At 42.7% G+C, this 13,388-nt stretch overlaps 1 long non-coding RNA gene across 1 annotated transcript; it reads right to left on the bottom strand.

Moving 5' to 3' along the window:
• Window positions 1-1,167: 1,167 nt before the first annotated feature.
• On the bottom strand, window positions 1,168-13,324 carry LOC134433569 (uncharacterized). The gene is made up of 2 exons (XR_010031645.1): window positions 12,108-13,324; window positions 1,168-6,315 (listed from the first exon to the last, which is right to left on the bottom strand). It is a non-coding gene; the product is annotated as an uncharacterized LOC134433569 (long non-coding RNA).
• Between the last annotated feature and the right edge of the window lie 64 nt (window positions 13,325-13,388).

The raw sequence follows: 13,388 nt of genomic DNA, 5'->3' as shown, positions 1-13,388 counted from the left end.
ATGGTGTTGAGAGTAAATACATTAATTTTTGAGTAGTGCTTTTCCATTTTAAAAGCAGGAGTCAGCTGTAGTTCTCTCTGACTCTGCAGGTACTTGACCAATCTACAATCTTAAATGTGTCTGTTTCAAGGATTGCATCTTCCGTGCTTTGACAACTCCTTTCTGTAACTGAATTCTATAACTTGGATAAACCTGAGCCTTGCCTAGTCTGGTGGCAGGAGGGTGAGCATGAAAGAGAATGTGAGGTGGAGCAGAGTGCTTGGATGGCACCAGCTCCAGGGAGGAATTCAGTGCAGAGTCCTTTCTCAGTGCACTGCACCTCTGGCTCTAATGAAGCACATGCAGAAAGCTTCTGAGAAACTGCTTAAGCACCCATAGAGATTCTTAGAAATTCAGATATATTGGAGATTGTGTCTCTCTTGATCTGCAGTTTAAAGAACACCAGTGCCATAATGTTGCAGAAGTTGTGCATTGACCTGTGGCTTTTCCAGGAGGGGGTGAGGGTATCACAAGGATCACCTCTTTCTACCCTGCTGTATATCCTGTCAGACCAGGATATAGACTTCTTCTGCCATCAAAATGTTAGATTTCCTCTAATGCTAGCTGTCACTGCTGACATGAGTGATAAGTAATGGGATTTTGAGACTGCTGAATACATGGAACGTGTCTCTGCAGCATTGGGGAACAAGTGTGAACAGTGTAAGTGCAAACACATTGTGTGCTGATGGGTGCACCACGCCCTCCTCATCACTGAGCTGGGATGCTGAGATGTTGAATGACAAGAGAAAGCAATATCATGTGCAGCTAAGGAAGTTGAAAATTATTTTAATTTTCTTGGCCAGGATGAAAATAGTGACAGATGCCTTGTGAGCTTTCTCACTTTACCAAGGGTTTGTTTCAGTGTGATTTTATGTTTTTACCCTCTTTTACTCTGTTCAGCTACCTGAACAGAGGTGTGCATTTGCACCTATAATGGGTTGGGGACACAAATATAGATAGCTTGTGCAGTGGTACAAAATTAAAGTGTGGCAGCAGTTATTTCTGAGACTTCACTGTGTATTTGGGAAATGCCATTTCCAGCCAAATACTAGATTTTATTCTGAAAGGGTGAAGAAAAAACTTTAACACCTTTGCTGATTCGGTCCTAGTATACACGAAATACAGAAAGAATTTTAAATTATATTTTTATTGCATTCGTTTTGCAGCACTTTGAAAAGTGCTACCTTCTAGCTCAGTGCTACAGAAAGGGTTCCTGCTGTTTTTCCGTGCTGAGTCATGTGGATGAGCCTCCAGCCTGCCTCAGGAAAGGTTTAAACTTGTCCCCGCCCCCTTTCCCATCAGTGTTTCTGCCCGGGTAAAGTCCCAGCCGCGCCGCCCGTGCCGTTCTGGGTCACCTCTTGCTGCCAGGCTGGGGCTAAACATTTCTAAAGCTTCAAACGCCCTCCCTGACCCAGCACGGCAAAGCCCCGAGTGCCGGCCCCAGCTCCCGCCCCGCCTGGCCGGGCACGGCCCGTGGGCAGCCACGAGGTCCAGCTGCCCTTTCCTGACCCCACCAGGCCCTGTGAGCACCGCTCCTTCATCAGCTCTTCCACTGCCATCGTTCTTCTGGCACAGCTGCCTTAGTGGCTGATGTTCCCTTACCACGGTGCTAAAATCACTATTGTGCTCTGGCTTCGTGTTGCTGCTTCTGTTTCTGTAAAGCTCCATCTGTACGTGCTCGTCCAATGTTCCATCCATCTCCAGTCCACCCCATGGTGTAGTAAAAGTGCATGTTTCATATTTTCCAGACTAAAAACCCAGCTAGAATAACCAATTCTACAGAAATTTTGGTTTATGGTGAATAACATAGAAGCTGTAATAGTCAAAAACTTTGTAAATGATACAAGTATAAATAAATTCTCCTTTCTTACCCTGAAAGGATTAAAAACCAACCAAACAAGAACGCCTAACATGGGCACTATATATGCAATGAAGAAAGAACAAAATTAGCAAGAGAATTTTGTTACCAAGGAACAAACATCTTGTTCAAGGAATTACCTCAAATATTTAAATAAATATATATTCTTCAATGTCTTTTATAAAACAAGGCACTGGAACACTGTGCTCGAACACAGATGAAAACTGTTGAAATATTTTAGTTGAATAATGTTAATATATGTTATTTACTCGTGTTGAGGAAGGCTTCATCAAGAAATTGCATGCTATACATTTATAAAACACAAGCTTTTCTGTTCAAACATTTTCTTTCTAAAGCCTAGTATAGTTTTTTTTACTATTTCAGTAGCGTTGGGGGAAAAAAAATCAAGATTCACTTAATTAAGTCTCATGTTACACAATCCTAAGGATTCAAATGAATCAGGGCAGCAGCTCTCCCTTTTTGCCTCTGGGTGGGCATTTGTAAAAAAATCCAACATACTAGACTGGATTCATTATGTTATTTAGACAACCCCTTCTCCTGCCAAACATTAAACTTTTCTATATTTAGTTATTTTCATTTATTTGTTGTTCAGTAAAGACCTGAAAAGTGTTTTCTCCTGCAAAAGCACCTTAGGGTTCTCTGAAATAATTTCTCTTCCCGGTTTTGCTTAATCATCCATTTGATTAGGTAATCTATTATGTATCTCAAAATACTTCATTTGCAACATCATCCTAACTACCACACAACAGAGTTAAGTCTCAGCTTTTGCAAGTTTTCATTAAAGCAGCTTTTTTTAACCTTGGTGACTAGCACTGGGCATACAGAAATAGAATAATCTTTTGTACTTTTTCTTGGCTACAGCCAAAATGCTGTTGATAGCAAAGTTTAGCAACAATTCTTTTTTTTTCTTTAAATTGTCTCCCATTTATTGTGTTGGCAGTAATTGTATACAACTTAATCCTTTAAAAATCTAACATGGAGTCATACTTCACACCAGAAAGAGGTATGGGGGTATAATTAGTCCTTCCACAGCAATCACAAGCATTCACATATTCTCCATATGGTTTTGGCTCTTTGCCTCCTGTCTTGTTTTCTGTTAGCATGTATTAAAAACATTGGTACAGCCCTGTGAACCATCCACTTGTGTGCTTCAGGCACACAAATTGTCCTGTCAACACTGCTGGGACACTTGTGCACTTGAAGGTGAGCTTGTGCTTTAAGTGTTTGGAAACTGGGATCTTAAATTACTTCCATTTTTCTAAAAGCTTAATTCCTCCTTTAAATTCATTGCTACTTCACACTGTTGCTGTTCTACCAACCTGTGTTCATGCTGGGAATTTATTTTTGCAGTTAAAACCAGACATTTTGTCGTTGAAAGCATTTTGAGCCTTATGGGAAAGTGTCTGTTTAGACACATAACATCCCAGGAAACTGGACTCTTGGTACACTCCAGAGCAACCTGGCTGCTCTACGGGCTGGTGAAAGCTGCTCCCATCCACTCAAGGGGAGTACAGTTAATTGAACTTTGTCAGCTTTGAACTGACAAACACTAAAACTCACTGTTGTCTCACTGAAGTCTCCCCAAAAAGAAGGCTGGTCCCTCCGTGTAATGGTTTGGTTTGCAATGTCCTGCTCTCTTGTTAAAGGATTTACTAGAGAAACAGGGAGGGGCTGTTTCTGTTTCAAAACACAATACTCATATAGTTACCAAAGCAGATAAACCTCAGGGCCATCTACAGCTCCACCAGCTGAGGAAAGGAACTCTTAACACTCCAAATCTTTTCTACCTTTTCTTTTCCAAGATCCATCAGTGCTGACTTTAACACTGTGTCAGTTGAACATTTACCAGTCCTTTTACCTTTGTTACATGTACTCACCAACAACTCCAGGCTGTATCTTTGATTCACGGGCAAATAAGGTAAATGAAATGTGAGTTTACAGAATTATGGAGGAAGTCATGGATTTTTTAATGTTTGCCCCCACTCCCTGCCCCCACAACCAATGAGAGTCCAAACTAAGAGCTGTTATTTGAAATTGTAGAATAAATAATTAACCGTCCTACCTAATTAAAAATACCTTTAAGATTACACAGCACTTAATCTGGATGCACCAGAAACAAAATTGCCTGTGAAAGCTTTCCTTTAACAACTAAGTACAACTAAGGATTAAGAAGCCTACTGAATATTTGTAAACCAAGACATGTCAGAGATTTTAATGCAAACAAATAACTTACCAGTTCTCCACAGGCTGCAGGGGACTCCTGCCCAACACAAGAACCACCCTGCTGTTTAAATGTAAGATCTGTTTTCAAGTTTTTTTATATAGCTTTTCAATTTAAAAAACTCTTTTTTTCCTTTTCTTTCTTTTTGTTTTATCTTTTCTTTCATTTATTTTTCTCCTTTTCTCTTTTCTTTTTCTTTCCTTTTTTCTTATCCTTCCTTTTTTTTCTCTTTCTTCTTTTTCTTTCCTTCTTTTCTTTTTCTCTTCTTCTTTGTTTTTTCTCTACAAGGGCAAGTAATCTGCATTTTGATCTGAGGCAGCTGAAAAAACTGTGTCTGGAGTCTCCACAAAAAAATTCAGTTTGAGGCCAACACCCCATAGGGAAAATTTCAGACTTGTGAAAGCTGGCAAAGTTTTACGAGCAACTGAAAACCTGTACAATGCAAAATGTCAGCTTCAAAGTAAGCGACATTACACTGCACTTGGCTGGTGTTTTTAAGGAGAGAGGTTATCTGAGATTTAGGCAGCTGTAGAGATACTGGCCTTACATTTTCACTGATTTAAATATATTAGGTCAGTTCCAACCTACTGACCTTGTACAACTGAAAAAGAAAAGACACAGATTGAGTATCTGGACCCTCTTCTGATCTTTCTCTAAACTTCCCTGTGTAGCACTGCACAGACAGACCAAACACAAGAACCGTGCATTCCTCTTCTGGTCCCAACACCATGGAATTTTTTACACTGGACATGATTCTCTAAGATACATGTTAATATTGGAATAAAAAGCATGTCAGTCAGTCATCAGCCCGGTGTGTCTGAACACATTTTTTAAATACTCTCTTTTTATAAGTAGGAACCATTAGAAAGTTTAAGTTCAGATACAGTTTTCAGACCCCAAGCAACAAATGAGATTCTCTGATCACGTTTCACTGTTCAGTTTGTGTATTTCCTACTCCTTTGCTATCCAATATTTCAGCCTTATCATGAAGAAATTTCTCCAAAAGAATATTGCCATACTTGTTTCACAGATATTCCTCCAATACCTTATTTTTCAGGGTTACACAGATCCCAGCAATGTCTATGTGGAGGCTTGGTAAAATTCTTATAATGCCATAAAAACCTTCTTTGAAAGATATTTTGCTTTATTTAATGAGCATTTTTAATGCAAATTTCTTCAAAAGAATTGTGTGTACTGACACACAATTGTAAAGGTCAATCTTTGTTTCATTACTTCATTCGTTGTGACCAGTTTTGTCATCAAAGGAAGTATTTCTTACAGCTGCATTCATCTTTCTTTGCCCTCAAGCCTTTGGCTCCCAGGCATTGTGGCTGCCTGTGTGCACGGGCAGTTCAGTGCACATCCCAGCTCTGGTTGTGTAAATTCACCCTGGAACTGGAGACGAGTGCATGTGGCACTTTTGTCCCCAAGCACCCTGGGCTGAAGCGAGTTGGTGCCTTTGTCTGCATGTGCAGTGTTGGCTGTAACGTGCCTGTCTCAGTGGCCAGCCATTTGTTCTGGCAGACATCAGGCCAGATGCTACCCCAAACACAGGCACTGTGACAGCCCGGGCCCCTCTCCAAGCCTTGCTTCCCACAAACTGTATGAAGCTTCCTGCCAACACCAAGCCAGTTCTGTCTTCAGCTCTCTCAGGGAGCACCCTGAGCACCAGCAGTAACTGGAGAAGTGCAGATGGATGGGTCAGAGCCCCTTCACAGGCTCCAGGGGATGGTGATGGGCAGCACAGCAAGCTGCAGCAGGCTCATGCTCGAGCTCCATGGTGAGGACACTCTGCTGGCAGCAAACCCAGGGCTGGCTCCGTGGTGAGGACACTGCCTGCTGGCAGCAAACCCAGGGCTGGCTCCATGGTGAGGACACTGCCTGCTGGCAGCAAACCCAGGGCTGGCTCCGTGGTGAGGACACTGCCTGCTGGGAGCAGGTCCTGCAGCAAACCCAGGACTGGCAGCTGCAGCAGCAGGGGACATGGCAGGTGACTGTCCTGGAGTTCTGTGTCTTCAATGAGGCAGATAACAGAGAAGGCTGGGGAACAGGGAAGCCTCCACTTGTGAGCAGCTCGCCACCAATAATGACAAACAACCTGGTGCAGAGGGTTGCATCCAGATGATCTTTAACAGCTCTTCCAACCCAAACCATTCTGTGACTCTGTGAACCGTGCCTTGGGAGAGGAATGCAAGGTTATTAAGCACTTGCCACTCGGTGCCTATGGATCACATCCACTGATTGAGACCTGGGCAGTTTTATAGACTTGGGATCTCCCACCCACCAGACAGATCAATCACATGGGCCTCTCATTCCCTTGTCCAGCATGAATGCCAAGCCCTGACTCCTCATAACATTGCTTTGTAGCTTGGAGCACCTCATGTCCTTTTGGTCTGACAGTGCCTCTCCTATGCTGTGACTTTGCTTAATTCCATGATTTTGGTTCCTTGGTCATAACATGGTGCAACACTTCACACCATGGATAAAATTCCAGATAACTTGGCCTGTCTTCACTTTTCTGTAGGGAATTTCAAGGGGTTCATCCACTGAGATTTTGTGCATGGCCACATGCCTCTGTCACAGCAGACAGCAAAAACCAGAGCTGCTTTGGGAGGTTCCAGCAACTCTTTTCTTACCGTGAATTTTGCCCCTGGTGAGACGAGTTAAGGAACCTTCTTTTCAGAGCCATTTTAGGCACAGAGGCTGTGATTCAATAATTCCTGCTGTATTTCCTTCTGTGGGTCACAGCCCATTCTTCAATGGTCTTGCATGGAAACTCTTGAGACCATCTAGCCCTGGACATTTTTTGTGAAAGACCAAATGGTTGCTAAGAGATAATGAAGGACCAGTGATGGCAATATGTGCTTGTGGTGGCCATAGAAAGTCCCTTTCCTAAGCCAGCAGCAAAACCAACCAGGAATGGGGTGGCAGTCAGCCATTAAAGGCTTGGCAATATCTGCAATATCAATTCTGTAATGTCTGAGAATGAAAAAGAGAGGGACAAACACGCATTGCTGTCTGAGAGCAGGCACCTCAGCATGTACACTTGAGGACTCTACAGAACTCACTGTCCTCAGAGGTTTGTATTGTGTAATTACAGTAATTCGACTTACAAACACAAATTAATGTCTGGACAATTCTTGAGAAATTCTAAACAGCGCTACAAAAACTACAGAATGGACAAGAAAATCTACTGTCTCCTAAGAGTAACTAGGCCTGGGCATGTCTTGACAGAGCAAAAAAATTATTTGAAATTACTCTTAGATAGAAAACATCAATTTACTAAAAACCAGGACTCCAAGAAACTATATTCTTCTAGATGCTTCTACCTGCTTCCACCTGTGAAAGGGCAGGGGAGGATTGTAAAAGATGGCCTAACATCAGTTTCTTTATGGCATAAGCCATTAAATTTCACTCACTCCTTTGTGAACCAAAGGACTTGGGCAGAAATGCCAAGAAGTGCCATCCAATCTGGCATCAAGGGGAGGAAGATCCATCCCGTCCAAAGCCAAGTCTATTTTTTTTTTTTTGCTCAAATCTATCTTGTTTAAACTCCAGCTATCCATGTCTCTCTTTAGACTGAATTCCTATAACTGGGAAAGTACTATATGATACATGACTACTTTTTTTTTTTGGTGTTCTTTTTGGTATTAAACAGCTAAAGACTTTTTAAACATCCAAATTCTTCTATAATTCTTTGTGGCCTCTCCAGTTTTTGGTCTATTTAAAAAAACACGACCCAGCGGATACAAATTCACCTTATTTCTACTACTACTCCACTCTGAGCATCCCCAAACAGCACCAGCCCTTTTTGTCCCACATGTATATGAGGCTGTTTTTGAGGTGACTTGTGACTGCATTCTTTTAAACTTTTCTAATGTTTCCACTTTCCAGGATTCAGAAATATCTTCTAGGTACATGATTTGCATTCATTAATCCTAGACACTTAATTTTGCACTTGGACAGATTAGGACATAACTTATTTAAGTGGTTCAATTTACAAAGTAATTCAGTAATTCAGTGTGTGATGTTTCTCAATTGTCTTTTCCTCATCATCTCCATGTACTTATTCCAGCAACTTTGTCACAGTCACAAATAAAAACAGGAATTACTCTATGATGACTTCTAGACCATGATGGAAGTGTTGGGCCATACCTAAGGTTCTACCTCTGAACAATCCAATTGTTAGGTGATTTCTGCCATGTTATGTATTTCTTCACCACTCTCAGTCCATCAGCTTTTAAGCCACATAATGTATGTACTGAAAGTAAGGGAGATATTAGGTGTGTGCAGTTTGAAGCACCTTGCCCAAGTCTGCTCCATCTGCACAATTATATTGTGCTGGAGCTTCTCACCTACTCAAGTAATGAAGTTTGGTGTGTCTGCCAAGATCATTTTTCCCTAAGCCACACTTACTGGCACTAGTTACATTTCTACCCTTTTGTTCCTTATTAAAGAAATCCCATGTTTCTTTTCAATTATTTTAGAAGAACTGACTTGAACATGACAGCCAGCTTACTACCCAACTCAGACAAATGGGCACTGGCTGATATCACCCTTCCTGAAGTGGCTCAAGCCTTTTGAGATTTATTGTTATAAATGAACCAGCTACCTCCTGTGCTGACAAAGGCAGGCAGGAGAGCATTTTAAAGCACACAACTCCATTTCCCTATACTTTTACTTCTCACTAGGCATTTCCTACTGATAAGTGACCAGAAACACTTTATGAGGTCTTACAGACTTTCGCACTGACAGCTTCTCCTTTGTTACACTCAATTTTAAGTCTCCAGGGTTATCTGGACCTACAGATTAGACTATCAATAGAAAGACTGCTTATCCCTCATATTTCCTTCATTTTGGGACATATTTTTACAAGGATTCCTTTTCAATGTAACTGTCCTGAATACACTGTGTGTGAAAGTCAGCAGTACTACAGTCATGAAGCAGACCTTTATACCACTGCTAGGAGCAATCTTGTCAATCCTCCTTACTCCTTCCTTTTTAGTCCAATGACTGCAGGTAAATATTGGTGCACTTGCAATATTACTAACAATCAAAAGAAATATTATGGAACATTAGATCTTTGGGTAAAATTGCAGTATTTCCTTTTTATAGACAAGTTTCGAATAGAAGCTACAGGACAGAAAAATTATTCCAGAATTTCCATGAGAATATATTAACACAGGACTGTTCTGGGAGAAATTAGAACAATCCCCCTTCACTTTCTTTCCTACCCAACCTCCATCACTGTGGTTGCATAGGAAAAACATGAAAAGATAACTTCAGCAGGCTCATGTTTACTGTACAGTGACGTAGCCAGCTCACAATGAACCCTCATCACCAACCGAGGGGTTTGTCAAGGTCAAAAAATGGTTACTGAAACTTGATCAGGTAACTGGATGGTGAAATAACTCTATTTCATCTATTTCACAGATGAAGAAGCAAACACATGTCTATTTAAGACCTTCAAATCAGTCACCAGAAAGCTGACAAAACTCAAGTTACTCTCTTATAACCTGGAGCTTGGCAATAGAGGAGTTACAGTTTGAGAAATCTGGAAGAGTTACTCAGCACAATGGTGTTTGCTATGCATGTTGCCAGTGCCTGGAAAAGGATCTAATTAACATACAAGATAAAAAGGAAGGAACTGTGACTGAAAATGGCTCATTATGAATTTTTATCATTTATTGACAAGAAAATTATCAGCAAGATGGATAAAAACATCAGCCATACTTACTTGGAGCTGTAACCCATTTTTCATGACTCAACATAAAAAACAACTCCTTTTAAGATTACCAAGCTGGAACCTGATCACAACATTGTAAGAGCCATTGTGATAAATAAATGTCCAATTATGAAATTAGCAGCAGGTATCTCCAGAACTAACTCCATGACTGCTACATTCAAGTATGACTTTAAGAGGACACTGAGCAAAAGCCACTGACTGCATTTGCCTTTGTGAGGAAAAAGATACAGCACAGTACCTACTTCTGAGTGACACCAAAATAAACTCTAGGGAAAAATACAAAGGAACAGTAGATCACAAGTAAAATTAGAGTTGGACTGCAAGAGCTCTGTTCACTGAGAACAACTGAGCTATAAACTTTTATACACAAGCTGTATTCTCTCTCTGCTGTACCAAATGTGACACAACCTAACCACCAGTGAAGGTCAGAAATCCTATTACTTACAATGTAGTACAATGTAGTTTTACCTTTTGCCTACTGAATTCCAGAAAATGTTACAAAAACATTTCTGCAGGTAAGTTAACCTATGTTGTTCCAAAGTGCTGCCAGCACAGCCATGGTACCTGCAGTTCCCAAGTGTGCTCTGCCCTTGGGTACCTCTGCTGGCTGTGGGAGCAGAAAGGGCTGTGAATATCAGCTGCAAACACGGCTTCCTTCCTGGCAGCTGCACCCATGGGAGTTACCCTGTTTCTGATCACACCAGGGTGCCTGTGGCCTATTGGAAACCAGAGTGGTTGAGAAAACACTGAGGTAATGGCTCCATCAAGACAAAAATTACACAAAACATTCAAAATATGCTGGTATCTTGCTCCTGAGCGATGAAGAACAAGGGGGTAAATGTGAAACAGTTACATACAGACAGGATGAATGGCCAGCCAGTCAAGAAGTTAGCAAATAAGTTTGCAAAGAAGACTGCAAAACATCCACCCATTTGCCCTCTAATGGCATTCTAGTTTTCTGAAGCTCTTCCCCTGCAATAATATGACAACTGGCTATGCTGAATCTTTGAGTGCAACAGGCCCTGAATTCTGGATTTCCATTGCCTAGGTGAACAAAAAATTCAATAAAACGTCCTTGGAACCAAAGACCTTGGAGCATATTGTGCTGTTCACTGGAATTTTCTAAGCACTTTATGTTTGTTGGAAAACTGGCTTAGAAATCATAGAATTGTTCAAGCTGGAAGGTGTTTCTGCAGACTGTCTTCCCCAACCCTCCTGCTCAGAGCAGGGCCACCTACAACAGGTTGCTTAAGGCTGTGTCCAGTTGGGGTTTGAATATCTCCAAATCCAGAGGCTTCACTATCTCTTTGGGAAACATGTTCCACTGTTTCAAAGCAATTCAGTCTTAAATTCAAACATAAGGACAAAGAAACAAATTTTCCCATTTTTACTTATTTATACTAGAGTTACCTTGCTATTGATTGTGAACTAACCATCATCCTTCTCTGTTTTTCCCTTAGCCTCTTCCATCCTGGCAAAAATATTTACTTAAGGCTATTTTACATTAACATCACGTGTATGGTCAAGCTCAGAAAACCTTGTGAAGGTCAGTATTTTAGGATGCCTTCCTGAAACCCAGGTCTGGGCTGAGTCTACAAAAGTTTTACTATTACCTCAATGGAATTAAATAAAATAAAGTTTCAAAGGATTATTGCTCCCCTGCTGTTCTCAGTATCACAGTGTGTTGGGTTTATGCAGGTAGGTCATGGTAGCAGGGGGGCTACAGGAGTGGCTTCTGTGAGAAGCTGCTGGAAGCTTCCTCCACACCCAGCAGAGCCAAAGCCAGCTCCAGGATGGACCCACAGCTGGCCAAGGCTGAGCCCATCAGGAATGATGGGAACATCTCTGTGAGAACTTATTTGAGAAGGAAAAAAAAAGGTTTTTTGTGCAGGTGTAACTGCAGGCAGAGAAAAGCAGGGTGAGAACACGTGAGAGGAACAACTCTGACAGCAAGGTCAGTGGAGAAGGAGGGGCAGGAGGTGCTCCAGGCACCAAAGCCAAGGTTCCCCTGCAGCCCATGGAGGACACCCAAGGTGGAGCAGGTGGATGCCTCAGAGAAGGCTGTGAGTCCTGCTGGAACAGGCTCCTGGCAGGGACCTGCAGACCCATGGCATGAGGAGTCCATGCTAGAACAGGCTCTGTAGGACCTGTGACCCTTTGGGGGACCCACACTGAAGCAGGCTGTGCCTGAAGGACTGCACCCCATCGCTGGTGTGACCCACCTTGCAGCATTTTGTGCAGAACTGTTGCCTGTGGGATGAACTCATGCAGGAGATGTTAATCGAGAACTGTCTCCTGCGGGAAGGATTCCTCATCCTGAGCAGTGGGAGGAAAACTCTGTGATGAATTGATCATAACCCCCATTCCCATTTCCCTTCCCTGCTGGGGGAAAAGGAGGTAGAGCTTGGGAAGAAGAAAGAGGTGGGGGGGAATGTAGTTTTAAGATTTATTTTACTTCTTATTATCCTGGCTCTGATTTTGTTGGTAATAAATGAATATCCCCAATTCAAGTCTGTTTGCCCTTCAGTATTTCTTGAGTGACCTCCCCCGGTCCTTATCTCAACTCATTAACTTTGTTACATTTTCTCTTCCCTGTCCAGCTGCGAAGGCAGATGACAGATCAGCTTTGGTGGGTGCCTGGCATCCAGCCAGGGTCAGCCCACACCACACCGTTAAAGTCTGCAGGATGCATGTTTATCAAACACTGTACTGAAATAAACTCCAAGCACCGCCCAATTTATATTTTATGCCTGTGTGTTAAGATAGAAAAGACTAGGGCATAAAATTAAAGTGGAGTCAAAGCTGAACCAGAGGCTGATTGGCAATATAAACACAACACATTCGCTGTTCTCAGCCAGATAAGTCACATTTGCATCATTTGATAAGTGCAACAGCCGATTTCCTTCCAGTTTCCTTAAACGTTAAAAATGCCTCTTGAAGAAACCTCCTTGAGGCCTGGCCCCACAATTATGCAACGATTTGAAGGTATCTCCTCGTATCCATGAGGTTACCCACCTAATTTCTAATGCCTCGAAAACTTTAGGGTGCATCTTTCATGGAACAGGAGCAACTCTTTCCTTAAAAAAAAAAAATCTTATTAACTATTACGACAAAGACGAGAAAACAACTCTAGACAGGCCTTAGGTTTCAAGGCCAAATTACGTCCCATTTTCCATAGTCCCCAAAATGCGAACCACCACCTCCCACCGCCCCGATTCTACTGTTACGTGAGTGCCAGCGGCCCCCGCGGAGCGCCGTCCGTGTTCTCCGTGGGGACCGGGGACCCGGCACCGCACCCCGCTGCGTTCCGCGGTCCTTGTTGTTCCCGGCGATGCCCGCCGGCAGCCGCGCCCCGCGCCGGGGTGATCCGAGGCCGCTCCACCCGCGGCCCTCGCTCCGCGTCCACCCCAGCGCGGAGTCCCCGCACCCTAAAATCCGCTCCCCGCCGCGCACCCCCGAGTCCAAGCCCGCGGCGGGGCCGCGGAGCCTCCGGCCCGCACTCC

Source organism: Melospiza melodia, chromosome 2, assembly GCF_035770615.1.
Source record: "Melospiza melodia melodia isolate bMelMel2 chromosome 2, bMelMel2.pri, whole genome shotgun sequence".
NCBI lineage: Eukaryota > Metazoa > Chordata > Aves > Passeriformes > Passerellidae > Melospiza > Melospiza melodia.
This window is presented reverse-complemented; position numbering and strand designations above follow the sequence as displayed.